We start from the raw sequence: 13968 nt of genomic DNA on the forward strand, positions 1-13968 counted from the left end.
AATGTGTGTGCTGAGTGCAGTTTGCTTCTTCCCTTTTAGCACATTCTGTATGCAGCATAGGCTGCACAGCCTAATTACTGAAAGGAACAAGCTGAACTGATTTAGCAATAGCATAGCTTGAAGGCACAGTAAACGCAATGCTAGCTGTTCAGATAGGAACAGAGGGGAACCAACATACACTTGGGTATTTGTGCAGACAGTTTGGGCAGTTGCTGTTCTATTTTTACTGTCATCGGGGGCTACAGTTCAATCCGCTCAATAGCTCATCTGCATTACTCAGACACATTCTATGACACCGCTCTGGGTTAGCACCACCACGGTCTACTCTGCATCACGTACGGCTGCGGGAGCCTCCGAGCAAAGAAAGGCAGAGGAGGATTGCTGCCTGTCAGCAAGAGAAATAAAGGAGCCAGAGCTCGATTAAGCATCTGGAAAATTACTGCAGCCTCACAGCTTTTGCTGCTTGCTCTCCAGGATGAGTCATCCCCGGTTACCCTGGCAACAGCTATTTTCTTCCTCCCGCTGCTGATCAATTTTGTCTGTATGAAGGTCTCCTGAAAGCAGGAGCTGCACAGATAATGCAACAAAGTCACAAAACTCTTATCAAGGAGCATTTGCATTTTGAATGGGCTCATCTCAGGCCTTAAAGAAACAGGAATAGTTGGGGCAAAGGAGGAGAGAAAACACTGTTTTATTCAACCTGCATATCGTATCTGTGACAGGCGTGGTTGACAAAGAGCCTACTACCATTACTGCTAAGTAATAACTATAAATAAAACATAAAGTCTCGTCCCAGAAATCTACATAAGACATTCAACATCTATGTCAGTTGCTCCATAACCTAAGTCATGCTCTGAAGCAGGCATTTAGACCACCATTTTCCAGGGCACAGCCACACAGCTGACCATGGAACTGGGGTTCCCAGTCCCTGTTCTTATCTCCTGTGCTGACAGGCAGAATGAGCCCAGGCAAGTCATTTCATCTTGGAAAAAATCCTATTCGCCACTTTTCAAGTGCAAAGATATGGCTGAAAAGAGATGAAATGTTGTTGCTTAGCAATACTTAGGACCTAAAACAACACCTATTGAAGTTAACGCTCTCCCACCCCCCTCTGAGGTAAATGCAGATGGATGTCAGATGAGACAAGGAAGCCTAAGTACCCGTCTACTCTGTTGCTATCACAAATTCTACTCAATATTTTTAGTGAAGATATCCCTTGTTTTCACCTCCTCCTTTTTATGCCATGAGTGAACATCCCCTGCAGGCAGCTTAAAATGGCTGCTGGGTAGGAGCCTGACCTCACTAGATCAGGGAAATGAATGGCACAGACATCCACTCTGCCTGAGATTAGCTACAGGAATGTGAAAGCTACAGATAACGCAATCCTCCCAGTGCAGCAGAAAAAGAAGTCAGTGAGAGCAGCGCTTGTGGTGCAGGGAGAGAGGAGACTACAAATTAATATGGAAAACAGTGCTGATCCCAAACCGTGCGCGTGCTCAAATACCAGGTGCTTGAACCAGGAACATAAGTCCTTCAGCCTCTCATACGGCTCCCTTTTCAGTTATCCATTTATATGAGCTAGAGTTTTTATTGCACTGGAAGTATTCCTATTTGGGGCCAATCATGGACTGAACAGAGATCCATAGTATGGTGAACTAACAGCGCTTCTGCTTGACTCAGTTTCCCTAGTGGGGTTCAAGAAGCAATGTAGGCATATAACGGCCTGAATGGCTTACAGATTACTTGTATACCAGCTTTTCTTCCAAATCCACTATCTGAAGGAAGAACAGTCACCTCGTACCCAAGTACACGTCAACCCTCTGGAAGAGAAACTTAAGCACTGGCACAACGGGCTAGCTTAGAGCACAACAGTGCTCTAATGGCAACTTGGAGTAAAGACATAAAAGTTATTTTAATTGTTTTGTTTGTTTTTAAAGTAATCCAGTAGACACGCTCACCTTTTCAGTAACAAACAGCATTGTGTCATGTAGTTTACCTCCTAGACTGCTCTTCATCTTCGAGCAAAGATGTAAGCACAATTTGCGGAATGATTCAGTGCAAACTGTTTCTTGTTTTTTCTTTTTTTCCTTCCTTGCATTTGTTTGAGGGAACTATAGGAAGGATAAAAATCTCAGGATTTCCACCACAAAAATTTCCAGAAAATCATTCCTATCCATCCTGTACTCAAGCTCAGTAACACTCAAAGCCAACCTGATGCTTCCTTCTCCAGTCAATATTCATGGTAGCATTTCATTTCCTTTCCTTCCAGTACTTGAAGGGAACATATAAACAGGAGTGGGAAAGACTGTTTACAAGGTTGCACAGTGATAGGACAAGGGGGAATGGTTTTAAACTGAGACAGGGGAGGTTTAGGTTAGATATTAGGAGGAAGTTTTTCACACAGAGGTGGTGACGCACTGAACAGGTTGCCCAAGGAGGCTGTGGATGCCCCATCCCTGGAGGCATTCAAGGCCAGGCTGGATGTGGCTCTGGGCAGCCTGGGCTGCTGGTTGGCGACCCTGCATATAGCAGGGGGGTTGAAACCAGATGATTATTGTGGTCTTTTTCAACCCATTATATGATTTAATAAGTAGTCTGCTGAAGAGCAGGTAAGTGGTTATTTTCACGAAAATCCATGGCCTAAGCTTTACTGTAGCTGCCTGCCCCATAGACAGAATAGAGAAAGCATTAGGGTGGAAAAAAAGAAAAAACATCTTTCTAAAGATCCTGTCAGCAAAGAGCAGATGGCACATGCAAAGAAGGGGCTGTGATACAGAAAAAGCTGAAGATCCCAGAACTAGAGCAGAGCATGGGAATGGCAGCAGACTCTTCAGTGACCCAAAGGAGTCATAGCAAGAAGGAAGCAGAAGTGACTGAGGAAGACCTGCAAAGTGTAAGACAACCTGATTGGCTTTGTGTAGCACCTTGGCATATACTTTAAGAGATTACACAACTTTCTGGGCTCTTGGGTACCATACAAAGGTGCTGGACTATTTTGCTAACTGTATACAGCTTAAGCCTAATGAGCCCTTCTAGATCGAACTCAAGAGGATGGCAGTCAACAGGCTTCTTTGCAGAAGATAATTTGCCAGGATGACATTAGTATGTTTTTATTATTGTTAAGCGTTAGCCCCTTGTGCATACAAACAAACACCTTTCATTACTTGCACATTTTTTCTGATGTTATTTACATCACCTGGAATACCTACAGAGAATTACAGTAAAATCAGTATAACTTTAACACTGTAATTAAAGTGCTAATGTTCTGCTAGAAAGCAGACAGAAACCAAACTTCTGTCAGAGGCAATAAAGTTACTGGTGAGGATCAGGAAAACACATGAGAATACTTCATCCTATACTGAGTGCATGCTGATGCACTCCAGATGTTCCCATAGAATTTAAAAAATACATCCAGTACTACCTTTATTACTTAACAATATTAAGAATACATATCAGGAGTAGATTATCCAAAGCCTTCACTAAATTTACATAGGTGAGTAATGCTGAAAATGTGGGATCTTGTTTGTCCATGCAGACCTCCACCAAACATGGTTGCACTGCCTGGGGCTTAGGGGGAAGTTCACGTTCACAGGGTAACACAGGCTGGATGAAACCTTGTGGGAGACTCCTTCTATGGCTTGCTGTTTAATCCATGGTCTGCTGTGAGGTCTGAGCAGGGTGCCAATGGCTTGAATCCAATCAGATTCAAAGGTTCATCAAAACCTGCAAAGACTGAGCTTGTACACCCTGCTGAGCAACCTGCTCCACGGCCTGATTTTCTCACAGGGAAAAGGTTTTTCCTTATACCTAGTCTAAGCTTCCTTTGTTTCAGCCTACTTGAGCAGAAAAAGAAACCAAGTAAATGAAAAGGAAGCTCTTTACCCAAGTCCCTCTGGGAAATGTTCTCTGTAAGAAACAGTAATTCTTATGCCCTCTGGTTTCCACGGTGGAAGAGTAGAAGACAGGTAGCTAGCCATCTGAAAATTCAGTTTGTTCAGCAATGTTCTGTTGCATCATGAGGGGAGGAGAGAGAAGAAAGAGGAGTATGGGACTTAACACTTATACTGAAACAATCTTCAGTCATCACAAATAAATGCTGTTGACAAGAGACGGGGGGAGGGACAAAGTAAATATTAGCTCCCTTCCTGAACTCATCAGGCATTTCACCACTCACCCAAATTTCATTTCATGCTTTAAATTGTCTAGCATGTTGTTAAATAACTCCAGGCCTGAGGAATGAATTGGAAGAAGGCTCCAAATCTAAAGTCTCAGAAGGAACCTCCTGCATCCTTGCCACAGGGATATGATGTCACTAGTGAATTTTCCTTAACATATTAAGTTCCTTGTCCATCTCCAAAATGATGCTGCATCATTTGTCATAGATGAAGGAAAGAGGAAAAAACACTTCAGCTTCCTGTACTATAGATAAAAAATGTTATTAATTCCTTTGCATCATCCTGTTGAGCACAGAGTGAAAATCCATCAGCTAATGCTTACCTTTGAAGGTGTCTACGAGCAAATTATCACAACAATTTCCCTGACCTGGTCAAAATTCAGAATGATTTGTGGAACAGACCAGAACAGACTTGCAGGAAAAGTAAACTCCACTCATTCGATCTATTGAATTTGCCTCAAATATGGAGCTGAACAACTCTTCAGTAGAGAGAGACCACTTCCCAACTCACGTCCCCTTCTTCAGAAGGCATGTAGCAGCATGCACGGGAATTCTGCAGGTTTCCACTGCTGGTGCTTGCAGACAATGGCCACCAGTAGTCAGTTCCCAAACCACCAGGCAGCTAATGAGATGTTACAGATATACATTTATCTGATATACAGATATACATTTGGATGTCAAGCGCTTTCTTTCAGCACCTGAAACGGATAAGAACATGGATTTATCATGGAAAATAATTCCTCCAAAAGAACAAAAAAGAGGGAGAAAAGAGAAGCAGTGTTTAAGTCACATTTGAAACAAGTATCACGTAAAGAAATACAGAAAGCAAAGTACAGTTCTTTAAGCAAAAGCCACTGCTACAAGAAGTTCACAGAAGATCAACGGTGCATAAAAATAGAATAGCATCCAATATCATATGGCAATTGCCTTATCTGGAACTTCTGAAAGCCCTGTCCCAAGCCCCCAGGTCACTTAAAGTGTATTCATGTGACACTGCATGCACAGTGCAAGAGGAATATCTATCTTAAAACATAATCAAGAATTTCAGAAGAAAGAATCATGGTTTATGGTAACAAAAAATACTTCATGTCAGCAAAGAAAGGATGGAGGAGCAGTGGAAGGAGGTTATTAAAGTTTAATCCATCTTTACAGCACGAAAAATTCACAGCTACCACAAACACACACAATGAATAGATATGACAAGGAAAAATACACAATTATTTCACTTCGAAAATAGGAAATATTTTAGAAGATCTCTCAAGCTCCAAAGTTCCTCCATGAACAGACATTTCTTAATACTAAGAGAAAAAAGACTGGGAAAATTTAGGTGAAATAAACATTTCCTTGTCCCAGGAAGATGACACAAGGGCAGAGCATTAGTACACAAGCACCAGAGAGTGAAAGTGAGCCAAAGTACAGTGTTGTTACACTCAGATTTCTCTGAAGAATGAACAGCAAAACATGATAACGAGAACATACAGGTCATCTGAATAATGTATGATGTTCTTTCATTCCATGGGAAATATTTGTACACGAAATAATGCTTTTAGTCTTATGAGACTGCCTCTAAGTACAGAGCAAAATTTTTATAAAAGCATTACAGGGGGAAGATATTTAGATTCCCGTCCAATACTTTCATTCACAATCTTTTGGTTTAAATTTAATGCTAGTGAAAACTGCCCTGAAGATTCTGAAAGCTCTACCTCAGTATGAACAGTAACAGCAAAGATTCCAATTAGCAAGGAAAGGAGGATTTTGAATGCATTTAGACTGTGTCCATTTCTTAAATTGGTTCTGGGAGTTTTTGTTAAGACTGACAATAAGAAGGCAAAGGAAAGCCTGTAAACTTCATCTGCTACTGTGCTAACATACCTCCACTTTCTGTTTGGACCACTGAAGAGCTGAAAAATGGAAGACTACTATCCCTTCACCAGTCTTCAGCGCCACCTGGGCAAGTATGGGATACTTTTGTTCAATGCATCTCAAGTGCCTAATTCCATCTTGCAGCCAACACGGCTCACAGTCCAGGTTAATCATGTCAAATGTTAGCATCTATCAGTGAAAACCCAGTCCAGGGACAGAGCTGATTTGTTACCACAGCAACAGAAGCTTGTCCCTTCCTGGCTGCCAAGGACCATCCTGAAAGCCTCTGCACTTCACGGTCTGTGTAGGATGGGGGTACATATAGCCACTTTCAAGACCAAACAACTAAATAGATAATAACAGAATTGAAAGGGAAAAAAGATTCAATATTTAGCAAATGTGAGGATGAATCCATTTCTACTTATGGGTGCATATAAAGACATGAGCCAGAGGAGATGAAAGCAGCAAAGTCATTTTAAACAGAAACTGAGAGCTAAGCAAGCCAAAGGAGGCAGATTAAGTGCTCAAGCACAGTATATCACACACACAGCCAATTCACCTACATCAGATCTGCAGTGCAGAATTGCACATGCCATACGTGTATCCACTGGTACTCCTTTCCACCAGGCCCTACTTGAAACCAGCAAGGACTTTGAGATGTACAAGCTGGAAATATTCTTCTAACCAATCTCTTGAGCAAAGCAAGAAAGTAGAAGAGTGTGGCTCCTCTTAGGAAATTCAAATCCCCTCTGACTGCTCAAGACAGTACTCCTTCTAGGAGCTGGCCAGCCAAACCCAAAAATGGGACTTTCCATAGCATTATTATTATTATTATTATTATTTTTTTTTTTTAAAAGCAGTCCAGAATGAACACTACATGTCCAGATACTTCCTCTGTCTTCAACAACCAAAGGAAGAAAAAGAGGCTCAAATAAAACCTGGAAGTTCACCCTCTTCCTGACACAAGCATCCCAGCACAGCCAGTTCCCAGCTAGCTTCCTATCCAAGGTTTGGTCACACTTACAGTTGGCTCAGCGTCCCTAAACAGATATCAATAAAGTCCCCTTTGTTGCTAGCAGCCAGTAACGCATGTGAACTTGTGCAGTGCCTCTCATGGACTACAGGACCAGCCCTCTGTCCAGAAACAAAAAACCTTCCCAAGAAACACCAGTCCTGCACTCTGTTAGCAGATAAGACACGCTGCTCTATATTTGTCTTAATTTCTGCACCCCTACCCAGAACATCTGTATACTTCAATGCTTGCTATTCTTAGTGACTGCTCAGGAACAAGTCTACCAAGTAGAACACATTATCCCATCATTGCATAAATTATTCCCTTGACTGGCATGTCAGGGCTGCTCTGCTGATGATTTTCCATGTCATTCTTTAACTCTTTCACGTTAAGATGAATCTGGACAACTTACTTGAACTGAGCCTTGCCACCTAGAATGAAGACTACTTAAAGCAGAAGGATATTTATATTGAGTTTTATAAGCAGCTCCATGAATGACAGTATACAGTAGATTTACAGCAATGCACCTATAAAGTGCTTAAATCCACTGCATAAATGTGTCATCATCTCACAGGAAAGGAAGACCTTTCCAGGCCTCTAATTCTGTTCTTAACAGCCACTGGACAGACCTGTAGCTGACCTACCAGCAGCAGACAACGAAAGCTGAGATTGGCAAAGGACTGAAAAGGGAACGTGGAGGTTGCCCCTTCTTGTGCCATATTAGCAGAGCCTGCATTTTTACAGCGTGCTTTGCAACCAACAACAGGTCTTCTGTTCTGAATTTGTCCTATTTTGGATTCATTTATTTTCTGATTTTTACAGAAAAAACAAATTAGGAAAAACAGGTGACAATGAGCTCCACAATTTCATTGTGTGCTACAGGGAAACATATTTCCATTCACCAAACAGCAGGTTTTGTTTTTCTTTTTTTTTAAAAAAAAAAAAAAAAAAGTTTTTGGAGGCACTGCCTCCAGATGTGTAATAAGAAATTGTAAACAGCCTTAACATATCAAAGGTCTCCCCCCATATCCCACTCCAGTCACCTCTACCAGGGTGAAGCCAAACCTAAGCCTTCTTCTCACAGAGAACAAGAACAGCCAAAGGCAAAGACTCTACTCTATTTCAGTATTTTCTCTATTTCTTCCATAAATTTTATGAGATTTTATGAGATTTAACTGATTTGATTGATTTATGATTATGATTTAACTGATTATAATTTTATAATCAGTTACTAGAACTGATTACAGTATTAAGGAGGTTGGTGACAACATGGTAACAGAACAGGTTTTAGGGTCTATCTTTTCCTACATTTACTTTCTAGCACCTGTGCACTAACTAGACAGTTAATGAAATGCCCACAACGACCCCACAATCGTTCCTACAGAATAATAAACGATAGCTTGCACATATCTGTATGTTTATCTGATTTTTTTCATAGCCAGAGCCCCTAATTGCCCCACACTTGCCAATTTCCACCAGCAATATTATCATCCCTTATGGTTCAGGCCAGTAAGGTAGACAAAAAGTTGTTGTCTAGACCATGACCAAAACACTCATCATGCATGACCAAAACACTCATCCCACCTGCTAATGAAAAGCAGTCAGACTGATTCCATCTTGCAAGTGCGTGCCCTGCAGCTAGCTCAGAAGGCCAACAGTATCCTGGGCTGCATCAAAAGGAAGGTGGCCAGCAGGGAGAGGGAGGTCATTGGCACCCTCCACTCTGCCCTTGTGAGGCCCCATCTGGAGTACTGTGTCCAGGTCTAGGGCTCCCAGCTGAAGAAAGTTGTAGAGCTTTCGGAACAGGTCCAGAGGAGGACCACTAAGATTATCAAAGGGCTAGAGCACCTCTCCTAGGAAGACAGACTAAGGGAGCTGAGCTTGTTCAGCTTGGAGAAGGCCACCCTCAGCAAGTTTGCTGATGACACCAAGTTGAGTGGTGCAGTTGATGTAGTAGAAGGTTCCTCTGGGTGGCATCACTTCCATGATAAACTCAAAAGGTGGGCCCTTGTGAACCTAATGAGCTTCAACAAAGCAAAGTGCAAGATTTTGCAGCTGGGTCAAGGTAATCCCGGATATGTTTACAAACTGGGAGAACAACTCCTTGAGAGTAACCCTGCTGAGAAAGACTTAGGGGTTCTGGTTGATGAAAAACTTAACAAGAGCCAGCAGTGTGTACTTGCAGCCTGGAAGGCCAATGGTATCCTGGGCTCTCTTGGGGGGGGGGGGGGGGGGGGGAAAGCCAGCACGTCAAGGGAGGTGATCGTCCCCCTCTATTCTGCCCTTGTGGCCCAGCTGGAATGCTGCATCAAAGTCTGAGGCTCCAAATACAGGAAAGATGTAGAGCTCTTGGAGAGCGTCCAGACGAGGGCCACAAAGATGATCCAAGGGCTGAATATTCTTTTACGAAGATAGGCTGAAGGAACTGGGCTTGTTCAGCCTGGAAAAGAAAAGGCTGTAGGGAGACCTCATTGAGGCCTTCTAATATTGAAGGGAGTTATAAACGTGGAGAAAAATCAACTTTTTACACGGGTAGATAGTGATAGAACAATGGAGATTTCGATTAAATATCAGGGGAAGTTCTTTACTGAGATGTGAGGTGCTGGAACAAGTTAGCCACAGGGGTTGTGGATACCCCACCCCTGGAGGTGTCTAAGGCCAAGTCAGATGGGGCCCTGGGCAGTCTCACCCAGTAGTTGATCTAGCAGCTGGTAACCCTGCCTGTGGTGGAGGGTAGTTGGCACTTGATGATCCTTGAGGTGCCTTCCAACCCAAGCCATTCTATGATTATACAGTAATGATAGGACAGGGGGAAACTGTTTCAAACTAAAAGAGGAGAAATGTATATTAGATGTCAGGGAGAATTTTTTTTTTTTTTCTTTCCACTCAGAGGATGTTGAGGTGCTGAAAAAGGCAGCCCAGAGAAGTTGTGGCTGCCTCATCCCCAGAGAAGATAAAGCTCAAGGTTGGATTGGGCCGTGAGCAGCATGATCTGGTGCCTGATTTAGTGGTTGGCAATCCTGCCTGCAGAAAGTGGTTGGAACTGGTTGATCTTTGAGATTTCTACAATCCAAGCCATTCTGTAATTATATGATCTTTTAGCCTGACTGGACTGCGTATAACCTGCTGAGCTTATATTTTATTCATTCCACCACACTTCTTGCATTTGTATGCACAGTGAGTGTTTGGAATTTCTTCTGCTACAGCAGTGCACTGCAGAGAATTTCTACCTCTCCCTCTTCATGGGCAAGCAAGGAATAAGCATAATAAAATAACAAAGAAAAAAAAAAAAAAAAAAAAGAAAAATAACTTAGAAATCACTCAGATCCAGTGTATCCAGTAAGAGCTAGGGTTATTTTCACATTGCTGCTCTGGAGTAAAACACACTTAAGTCCCTGGTGGAATAAGGATAGATGTCACACATTTCACTTTTGGTAGAGTACTACAGCTATGAACCTCCCCTTCCCCCCACAAGTAGTAAGCTGAAATCATACATGCAGATTCTTAAAGCAGAAGCTTACCCCAGTTTTCAAATTCACTGAACACCTCTGCAAAAATGTATTTTCTCCCACATCCTTTCAGCTCTAACTCCAAGATCTTTCAGTCCCATGCTAGTCATTAAATAGCCATCTAACACCATCTGCTGGATTGTGCTGAAAAATATTACACCAGCAACACGCTGCCAGGGGGAACCATTAAACCATTAAGGTGCCTGTGTATTGGCTTCAACTGAGGTCCCCATTACACCCCACCTCCTACCTTGTTTTTGTTTTCTCTCCTTTTTGAAAGGCAAATCTTGGCTGCGGTTTCCTATTAATGGCAGCAACCCAAGACAAAGTCCTCTGCTCTAGATTTTGTTCAAATTGTACAGAGGGCAGTACCATGCAATTATGCTTCAATACAGCCATTGATCTGTAGTCCTGCTTCACCCCTTCCTGATTAAATAAAAAGAAAATAACATCAGAAAAAAAGAAGCTACCCTGAAAGCAAGCCTTCTGCAAAGTCAGAGTGTAATTTTGACAGAGAACGAGTCGGAAGGGACTGCACTCTGCCGAAAATGCAGTGCCTCAGCATGAGTCAGAGGCTGGGGATGCAGAGCCTCTGCAGCAAGGAAGCAGCCAATACTTAGCTCAGACATTAGTCCTTCATTTCTTACATCCTGTACAAAGGCTAAAGCAGCAGTTATCTCTCCATCATGCGCACATGTACTTCACAGAGATGGGCTGGGATATTTTTAGCATCTAATTGAGCAGCTGCCACTGCCGTTGAATGCAAGACAATAGCTTTTAATTACTTATTTATGGCAGTAGACCATACCCCCTTTCTTGCGTCTTCAGGTCAAATTTATTTCACACATCTCTTAGCTCCTTATATCACTGGACCGAGTGGCCAAGCTTTTTCTTTCACCAAGGTAAAACATAAGCTTGGCTGAAATTAAGTCAGGTATAAACATTCTGGATGTTTGGAGTTTTCTACTTCCTACTTTTTTTTTTTTTTTTATCTCCCCACTGTTTTCCTATTTTCACACTGAAATTAGGGATTAATCACATGTTCCACAGTTATTAGACATCAGATTTTTTTTTGTGAGGTCCTGAGTCAGCTAGATGTGGTGCTGAAGGACAAATTGTCTTTATTGAATCCCTATTCTGTCAAGTCACTGACAGCAGTGCCTGGATTGTACACTGCATAACTAACAATGCATCTCTCCCCTCATTTGAATACCCTAAGCTGTAGGCTTTCTGGAAGCACCTCACATCACACAAAGCAAATCGCACAGCACTAACCAGATTGGTTGAGATTATGCTGTAAAAACCACAAAGTGTCTGAATCAGAGGATCTCCATAGCAGTAAGGGGAAATAAAGGTCATGCCTTATGCATCAGTGCTGCCTAAGGTAGAAGTCCACCTTCTGCTACAGATGCAAGTGTGGTAATAGGAGGAATTTGTTGATGTATTCCCGGGAGAGAGAGAGAGAGAGAGAGAAGGCAGGTTTTGAGGCATTGTACAAAACACGGGTAAGACTGCCTCAGAAATACTGCATACAGCTCTGCTCACAAAGTTCAGGATGGGTGAATTTCAACACAGTCAGCAAAGAAAAGAGCTCTAGGCATACATCACAGAAAACCTGCTACATGAAAGGGGTGGAAACAAAGCCAAACCTTTGCTTAGTTAGCTAGCAGAACTGAGGCTAGAGCTGCAGATTCGGTGCTCTTATCTGCTCCAGATAGAACACTGCGTCTTGCCACCAGAGGGGCCATCCCACCCACCGCATGTTCCTAGCGCCTCACTTCGGCTGAGCAGTGGGGAGCTGACACAGCTCGTACTGCTCCTGCAGCACTGCTGGGGCTGACAAAGGAAGCAGCAAAGCAGCATCTCCTCCTTCAGCAGCAGAGTAACGCTGTCTTAAGATGGCAATTTATGAAGTACTGCTAAGCACTGCAGCTGGAAAAAAAAAAAAAAAGCACAAAAAAACCTCCTAGAAACAGCAAATAACAAAAGAAGAGATGAGCCACTTCAGCTAAGGGGAAATGCTAGCCCAACAACACATCGTTATAAATTGACTATAAATGCATTTGGGCAAGAAATAAACTTTAGCCTTCTCACTGGGCTACTAGAGACGAAGCCTCAATTAATATGCCAATAAAATACATTTATGAAATGCATGAAGTTTTCTTTCCAGCATCAGAGGGCAGAACGTGCACCTGGAGGTTCCTTCCACTCCTACACTTCTTGTTTTTGTCAACCCTTTTAACAGAAAAATTGAAAGCATTTAAAGGGCTCCAGAAAGTAGACTTCCTGCTATAAAAGCAAAGTCAAAAAAGCCCTGCTCTAGGCAATTCCAGCCAAAGATTTAAATGAATCTGGACAAAGCATTTTATTGCATGCTGACAGAATATATCAAAAGCAACACGTCCCTTCTGGAGGTTTGACTTTTCAGAGCAAAATTGGCTCAATTGACCAACATATGTTACAGAAATTGATTTTTTTTTTTTTTTGTCTGGTTATTTATTGTGCAGAGAGGATCTGTTATAGCAGGGACAGCAAGGACCCGAGGACATTCAGACACAGCAGACACAGAACATGGCCAGCTTCCTGACTGTGAGCTGCTGTCACAGGAAGGGTTACAAACACTGATTACCCACAGACACACACACGGCTTATCCCAGGGATGAAATTGATCGGCCTGGAGACACTGCAGGGTTTTAAAGGAAAACACTCAGCTGGTAAAACACATCCCACTGGCATGCTGGAATTTCACAGTCACTGAAAACCTGCCCTGAGAGGACTCAGTTTCCTGGTGCCTGAATGCCAGCAGTCAGAATCTGCCCAAGAGCAGAATAACTACTTTCCTGCACTTCTGTGCTAGTGAACAAGCCGTTTCCCATGTATTTAATCATGATGGAAAGAGAAGGAAAAGTCTGACCCTATGACCATGCAACACTGTCTTGCAGTCTTGCTCCTGGACCTGCTTGCAGTCTGTTTGGTTCGTGCAGCAAGCACCACCTCTGCCACAACCACCAGCATGTGGGACTTGCAGCCCTGACTGCACCAAGCCTCCAGGAAGAGTGCCAGCACAGTAAGTGCAAGGGAAGGCCAAGGGTGCCGTGCTTTTGTCCAAGCTGTGCTGCCAGCACACTGAGCTGTGCTATCAGCCATTATGAAGTCACCTGGTACCACAACAGCAAAAGACAAAACAGCTGCCTTCAGGACCTTACCTCAGTCTCACCATTCACCCGTATGCTTATGTTACATCTGCTCTCACTCTCTTCCCACTTTGTTTGAACTGCCACAGTTCTGCACTGATTATGTCTTAATCAACAAATATCCTCCTCCCAAGCATGAGCTGAAGAGGACAGAGCAAAAGAAATTCAGAGATACAGCATCTAAAAACTAAAGTCATAGATGTCATGCCTGGGCAC

Source organism: Lagopus muta, chromosome 1 (assembly GCF_023343835.1).
Source record: "Lagopus muta isolate bLagMut1 chromosome 1, bLagMut1 primary, whole genome shotgun sequence".
Lineage (NCBI taxonomy): Eukaryota > Metazoa > Chordata > Aves > Galliformes > Phasianidae > Lagopus > Lagopus muta.